Consider the following 8,307-nt stretch of genomic DNA (forward strand, 5'->3'; position numbering starts at 1 on the left):
CAATAGATGTCAGGTTGTGATGTGATTTTTATATTTTGAGCTTTGTTTACTTTTTCTTACTTTTTTGACTTTAGGTGTGTTTTTTATTACAACCGGTCTTAACTGGACAAAAAAAACGCAGTCTGGGCTAAGCAATTTACATGTTAAATACAACAACACCTTAACCCCTGGGGCTTAGTTGTTTAGCCCGGATTTTTCTCTGGGCTTAACTTTTTGAACAGTTTTAAATCTGTGCTACCAAACTCATTTTTTTAAATTGTTTAGAATTTGTTTTCAAACGTGAAAACTGACGATTGGAAGGACGAAATGTATTTAACTAGTTTTGCTAGCATACATTTTTATATCTGTTTGTAAAACACACATGAAAAATACAAGAAAAAGACGAAAGCGAAAAATATGACAACTCTAAATTTTTGTTGTGTCTGCTGTTTTCGGAACATTCAATATACAGTGCTGCCAAGATTTCAGGTTAAGCCCCGAGGCGTTTTTTTTGTCCAGTTAAGATCGGTAGTAATAAAAAACACACCTTTTGTGTTTTGATGTAGTTCAGGCTTAACTATTAAATAAATATTTAAAATAATAAGTTGCATTCCAAAAATCAGTTTTGATGTTTTTAAACAAATTCTAAACAATTTACGAACAAGTTAATTTGGTAGCACAGATTTAAATCTGTTGAAAAAGTTAAGCCCAGAGAATTCTCCATGCTACACAACTAAGCCCAAGCGGCTAAAGTGTTGTTGCATTTAACATGTAAATTTCTTAGCCCCGGATGCGTTTTTTTTTTCCAGTTAACACCGCAGTTATAACAAACGCATGGTATAAAAAGACAAGGTATGATCATTAGAGCCGCCATCTTACAAAATGGGGTAATAAGGTTTTGACGTTTTGCATTTGGCAAAGTCAAAAGCAACAACAATTTCCAAGACAAATTTGTTTACAACAACAATTTCAGTGGGCTGGGCTGTCAAAACTTTAAGTAGCCATAAGTTTTGACAGTTCTCGATACTGAGTTTTTTCTAATGATCATACCTTCTCTTTTTATACCACGTAACAAACGCTCCTATAATACCTGTTACTCGGATCAAAATTATCTGCTTAGTCAAAATTATCAAGGAACTTATAATACCTGTTACTTGCGATAAAATTCATTTTTTATACTTGCAGTTTATTCAAATAATCTGCTTGAAAAACAAATTCTCCTATACCTAATACCTGTTACTCGGATCAAAATTATCCGCTTAGTCAAAATTAAAAAGGAACTTATAATAAAGGCTTGGCCACACTGGAGGGTATGCGGTAGCGGTACGGGTAGCGGTGAGGGTACTTGTATGAAAAAAATTCCAAACTGACACATCAACGTTCAGGTGTGGAATTTTTTTAGTACAAATATCGTTACCGCTATACCGCATACCCTCCGGTGTGGCCAAGCCTTAAGGCTTGGCCACACCGGAGGGTACGCGGTAGCGGTACGGGTAGCGGCAACGATATTTGTACTAAAAAAATTCCACACCTGAACGTTTATTTGTCAGTTTGGAATTTTTTTCATACAAGTACCCTCACCGCTACCCGTACCGCTACCGCATACCCTCCAGTGTGGCCAAGCCTTTAAGGCTTGGCCACACCGAAGGGTACATGCGGTAGCGGTACGGGTAATTGTATGAAAAAAATTCCACATCTGAACGTTGATGTGTCAGTTTGGAATTTTTTTCATACAATTACCCGTACCGCTACCGCATGTACCCTTCGGTGTGGCCAAGCCTTTAACTGTTACTCGCGATAAAATTCATCTTTGATATTTGCAGTACGGGCGAGTAATCTGCTAAAAAACAAATGCTCCTATAATACCTGTTACTCGGATGAAAATAATCTGGGTCGAATCACCGCCCACGATTACGATCATACGCTAACGTTTTGACTATTGCTCTCCCTATTTAAGCCTGGTACGCTGCTCGCGCTAAATTTAAGCTGAGATAAAATTCCCATACAAGTTATCGATAACTTGTATGGGATCCATTTTATCTCGGCTAAAATTTTTCGATAATTTGTATGGGAGCTAAAATTTAGCGCGAGCTGCGTACCAGGCTTTAATCAGCAGAAAAAGAAAGGGACACATAGCAACCATACGTTAACGAACGTATGCTGTAGTTTGACCCCTGTTTCTGTCTTACACGGGGTTAACTATTTAACGCAATTCACACACGGCCTTACTCAATGTGGCCAAAATATGCCCACGCCGCCGGTGGTAATAGAAAACACACCTACAGTTCATCCCGGGGAGAGGAAAAAATTCTCACGTACAGAACAAATCAGCGAAGAGATGATTTGTGAAATAACATATTTGTAATAGTTTTTGTTTTGACTAAAGACCAAGCTTTAAGGCTTGGCCAAACCGGAGGGTATGCGGTAGAGGTACGGGTAGCGGTAACGATATTTGTATGAAAAAAATTCCACATCTGAACGTTGATATGTCAGTTTGGAATTTTTTTCATACAAGTACCGTTACCTCTACCCGTACCGCTACCTCATACCCTCCGGTGTGGCCAAGCCTTTAAATGTACTATCTCTAGTTCAAATTTCATTTATGTAGGTAGAAGAAGGTAGAAAAATATAATTGACTGAAGCGTCGGACGAAACGAAGGGGAACAACTCTCGCAACCGCACTCGACGGATCATCAAAAAGTCAAAGAAAACGATAAAAAAAAACGTAGGATTTGACATTAGCTTCCGACTGCTTCCTCCAATTACACTGTGCAAGTTTTTTGAAAAAAATTTTTGAGACAGGCGCGCGATTAACTGTTTCGCCCTATTTCGGACCCGAGAAATCCATTGGCATCATTAGTTTTTCGATTTATCGGTACGACTTCGAACAAAATTTTGTTTGAAAGTTTTTTCAATTATTTTGAGATTTTTCCACTGTTTTTATTCATTTTTCAATCAAAAACAATGTTTATTTTGCTAATAATTCTGCTCAAACGTTATTTGCTACGTTGTAAACAATTTTGAACAATTTATTTGAAAGTTTAGTGATTTTTTTTGAAATTTTTTTAAAAAAATCGGAATTTTTTACATTGTTATCGTTTTTTTCGCACAAAAACAAAAACATATTCTCTTTTGCACAAATACATAGCATGTTTTCCATTAAAAATTAATTTAACTGTTAATTTAGTGTTGATTAAACTTTGACATAATATCGATAGCATCGATAACAAAAAAATATCGAGTATATCGATACTTCACAAAACTATCGATAGTTTCAATACTTCCAAATTATTATACCACAAGGCTACCGATATTTTTTCTTAAAACTATAGATACAATCGACAATGGAAACTATCGATATCTACCAAACACTATGTTAATTCGTTGTTTAAGCCTGGTACGCTGCTCGCGCTAAATTTTAGCCAAGATAAAATTCCCATACAAGTTATCGATAATTTGTATGGGACTCATTTTAGCTCGGCTAAAATTTTTCGATAAATTGTATGGGAGCTAAAATTTAGCGCGAGCAGCGTACCAGGCTTTACATCCAATGTCAAACGAAAACTTAACTTGTAGTTCAAATTGTGTTTAATTAATTTCAAAGCTATCGATAATATCGGTAGCCTTGTGGTAAAATAATTTGGAAGTATTGAAACTATCGATAGTTTTGTGAAGTATCGATATACTCGATATTTTTTTGTTTTCGATGCTATCGATATTATGTCAAAGTTTAATCAACACTAAATTAACAGTTAAAGCCTGGTACGCTGCTCGCGCTAAAATTTAGCTGAGATAAATTCCCATACAAGTTATCGATAACTTGTATGGGATCCATTTTATCTCGGCTAAAAATTTTCGATAATTTGTATGGGAGCTAAAATTTAGCGCGAGCAGCGTACCAGGCTTAAATGAATTTTTAATGGAAAACATGCTATGTATTTGTGCAAAAGAGAATATGTTTTTGTTTTTGTGCGAAAAAACGATAACAATAGGTGTGTTTTTTTGTTTATCTATATAGATTTTGTGCAAAAAAACGACATCGAGATTTTTGAAATCAAAACAATTTACGTGTTAAAGCCTGGTACGCTGCTCGCGCTAAATTTTAGCTGAGATAAAATTCCCATACAAGTTATCGATAACTTGTATGGGATCCATTTTATCTCGGCTAAAAATTTTCGATAATTTGTATGAGAGCTAAAATTTAGCGCGAGCAGCGTACCAGGCTTAAATACAACAAAAACTTTATCTGTATAGATTTTTGAAAAATCCAGATAATTATCCAGATTTTACTTTCTCTCGATAGAAAACAGTACTGCCAAGGTATAGTACACTTATTAAATGTCATATTCCATTAAACGACAGCTGTAGTTGACAGATATACGACAAAAAAATAATATTATTTAAATCAATTAGGAAAAACAAACAACACAAATCAATGTAAGTACAAGCATATTTTTTGGAAAAAGATGAAAATTGTACCATGAACTTTGTTTTTTTAATTTAATTTAATAATTTTAGGATTCACGGGTGCAATATCTTCCGCCGAAAAGAAAATATTTCATAACATTAGGTACAGCTCAAAGGAATCGATCTCCCAAAATGTTATCTAGTTGTTGGATGGATAGAGCTAGAGTCACACAGGCATACCACGCCATATAAGTGGCACCCAATTTCGCACAAGAACAATTTAGTTGCAGTTCCGATGTGAAAATTCTTAATCCCGAAGTTATAGCTTGCTCACTTGCCGCAAGTGTAGTTGAACTTCCAAAGAGCATTGTTGAAAGTAATCGTATATCAATCATCAACTGAAAATCAATCAATAGACCTATCGGAAACTTTAATCCAACAATTTATTCGATTCAAAATCGAAAAAAAAGAGACTCAGGAAGAAAACTTGGAGAATTGTTCCAATAGCCAAATTAATAAAATAAGTCCTAACGTAAGTGTTGATGATGAATTGAAACCCATAACCTACGGCGGAAGGTAAAAAATTTACAAATTGCATTGAAGCGCAAAAACTCTTACCAAAGCTGCTAATTGGTGCTGCAGTCGATCTATCAACGGCAATCGCTCTCATAAATAAATAGTGTGCCAAATTACCCAGTGATACATTCACCAACCTAACTCCATTATCGAGATATGCAAAGACAAAGCGTTGTGGCAAAGATATTGTATCAATATACACTTCATTTGCCTATAAATTCGTTTTTAAAATATGACATAATGGTAAGTTTAATAGAAAGCACCGTTTTTATCCATTTGATTTAATTTTTTCTTTGAAGGGACTACCAGTGCCAACGGAAATCCTTGCAAGACGAATGGTTACCCGTTCAGGCATGTCGAGAGTTGCATATGTATGGAGAACTGGACAACACCTTGCACACAATTGGGAAAGAAGGATTTAAAGTACTGCGAGTCTCATTGGGAGGAAAAAATTGACGATCAATTTGTTAAAGATAGCGAAGAACCACGACCTAGTACAACCAAAACCAAACATCAACAATATTATTACAAACGAGTAAGAATACATATTCAATTACTTTGCTTTATTTAACGAAAAATGTAAATTCATAGTTTTGTAATTGTCGACTTACTGCTGGTGCTGTATTCTATTTGTACTACATTAATCTAACCCTCCGATGTTGATTAAACCGAAAATTGTGTCTTCAATGTTCCCACAATAAAAACTAGAAAAAGTGCAATTGTCATTGATTGGGATTTCCTATAGGTTATTGCAATGACCAGTGACACCACCATGGGCTTCATAACACAACTTTGTTTTGTTTAGATAAATTTAGCTTTTGTTTTTTTAATTTTTTTCCAATAAAAAATAATAGCTGTGGTACATTTTAAGCCTTTTGAATTTTAAAAATAAAAAATGTATACTTTTGCATAAATTGTTTTTGTTTTTCTTTGCTATTTTCTTTTTGCTTAAATAATTAAATAAGAAGTAAATAGAGAGTACCAAAAAATATAATGAGGTTAATAACAGCAACGGTTTATATACTCAATTGTTCCCGAAATGTGTAGGACCAGTCGATTTGGCATGTTGAGCTTGTATCTGACCAACTAGCATAATATCGTATTGCATGCAACGGGACGAAAACTTTTCCACATCAGTAAATTGCCGCCGATACAGCTAGTAAACATACATAACAACTTCAAACAAACAAAATCTTTCTTAACTTCAACATAAATCAACATTCAATTTATTAACTGATCGTTTACATACATATAAAGTTAAAAGTATTTGTTCTTAACATCAAATAAACAAAAATTTAATAAAAATTCACATCTGAGAAAAAAACTGCGTTATAGATTTTGATTTTACACCCCAAAACAGCACTCTTGCCGGCGAAGTTTTTTTAGTTACATCAGGTGGTTTAATATTTTTATTTAATCCTGATCCTCCTCCAACAACTACCTTAACCAAACTTCAAGAGCTTGCCTGGGATGAGATCGATATCAAATTGTGTGCATTCTGTGTGCCAACCATTTGCAAACAGTACACTGGATGCGTATATGTGCAGTTGCACTTAGTGGTGTCCTCTGGATGGGGGTGTGCTTTTGCACTCGATTATCCCAAAGGACAATCTGAGCGAAATACGTTCCACCGAGTATAAGATTTTGATTTAATTTAGGAAAGCATGTTGGCATTCTGACAATGGAATACATCTTCGGGTGTTTGTTTTTTTATATTTTGTGTTCCGGACCATTACAACACCATCTGGTTCATTGGGACTCTCCTATGGATGTTTTGTAATGGGTTTTAGGTAGAATCGTAGTATACAATACAAATGCAAACCTCATTATTGTGATACAAAGCAACAACCAGTTCAGGAAAATGTGGTGACTAATCCATTGAAGTGATGCATCGATTCTTAGACCATCGGTCTTCGTAGAAAGCTCGATTCAATGACAACCTAGCATGTGTCCTCTCATCGTTTGACTCTTCATAATCACCAACACCTCCAATGTAATCTGTGTAGATGTCGACATTCTTAGATAGAGCCCTTTCGATGACACGTCCAGCGTGTAGAACAAGCCTTTCAAAGTCCCCCGACAAGATGATCATCTGTTTTTGTTCTTCCGATGTTAAATTGATGTAAATAGAGGAGAGAAAAAATTCACTTACTCTCTTTCTTCTCTTCATGTTCTTTTTTGTGTTCAAGTTGTGTTGTTATGGCTGATGCAACTTCCTTCACAGTGGGCAAACCATGTTTTAGAATTCCTGGTGGTAGTTTGGAATGGAAACCATGGAAGATGTGTGGCAGCGATCTCTCTTCGTCATCTTGGGCATCATAGGTAACCACTGTTTAAGGTATAAAACTAACACAGCTAGAGGAACATGACAATCGACAAAACAGGAACAATTCTTTGATTTTTTTTGTTTGTTTTTGTTTAGAGCTTTGTTTTATTAAATTTTAATTTTTAAAATTAAAACAGCAAAAGCAAACTTTTTGACAGACAGCTGTCAAAGTCAATGTTCAGTGCTGCCAGACTGTTGCACGGATTTAAAAAATCTCGATGTCGTTTTTTTGCACAAAATCTATATAGATAAACAAAAAAACACACCTAATGTAAAAAATTCCGATTTTTTTAAAAAAATTTCAAAAAAAATCACTAAACTTTCAAATAAATTGTTCAAAATTGTTTACAATGTCTTTCTACTGGTAGCAAATAACGTTTGAGCAGAATTATTAGCAATATAAACAATGTTTTTGATTGAAAAATGACTAAAAACAGTGGAAAATTCTCAAAATAATTGAAAAAACTTTCAAAAAAAATTTTGTTCGAAGTCGTACCGATAAATCGAAAAACTAATGATGCCAATGGATTTCTCGGGTCCGAAATATGGCGAAACAGTTATTCGCGTGCCTGTCAAGAATTTCAACTTGCACAGTGTTATAGTTCTGCCTTAAAGCCTGGTACGCAGCTCGCGCTAAATTTTAGCTCCCATACAAATTATCGAACATTTTTAGCCGAGATAAAATGGATCCCATACAAGTTATCGATAACTTGTATGGGAATTTTATCTCGGCTAAAATTTAGCGCGAGCAGCGTACCAGGCTTAAGCCTGGTACGCTGCTCGCGCTAAATTTTAGCTCCCATACAAATTATAGAAAATTTTTATCCGAGATAAAATGGATCCCATACAAGTTATCGATAACTTGTATGGGAATTTTATCTCAGCTAAAATTTAGCGCGAGCAGCGTACCAGGCTTTAATACAATTTTGTTTATATTCTGATAAATAGACTATAACAATAATTTAAAATTTAGCTAATACTCCATTTGTACTGTGCTTCCCATTCAATAAACAAAGCAT

General features: G+C 34.9%; 2 long non-coding RNA genes across 2 annotated transcripts; one reads left to right on the forward strand and one right to left on the reverse strand.

Moving 5' to 3' along the window:
- Positions 1-4,305: 4,305 nt before the first annotated feature.
- LOC129911587 (uncharacterized) lies at positions 4,306-5,876 on the forward strand. Its single transcript, XR_008771673.1, has 4 exons — positions 4,306-4,416; positions 4,498-5,205; positions 5,262-5,497; positions 5,554-5,876. It is a non-coding gene; the product is annotated as an uncharacterized LOC129911587 (long non-coding RNA).
- A 765-nt stretch (positions 5,877-6,641) lies between these two features.
- Positions 6,642-7,470, reverse strand: LOC129911588 (uncharacterized). Its single transcript, XR_008771674.1, has 3 exons — positions 7,115-7,470; positions 6,785-7,054; positions 6,642-6,725 (listed from the first exon to the last, which is right to left on the reverse strand). It is a non-coding gene; the product is annotated as an uncharacterized LOC129911588 (long non-coding RNA).
- Between the last annotated feature and the right edge of the window lie 837 nt (positions 7,471-8,307).

The sequence above is a fragment of the Episyrphus balteatus genome, chromosome 2 (assembly GCF_945859705.1).
Source record: "Episyrphus balteatus chromosome 2, idEpiBalt1.1, whole genome shotgun sequence".
NCBI lineage: Eukaryota > Metazoa > Arthropoda > Insecta > Diptera > Syrphidae > Episyrphus > Episyrphus balteatus.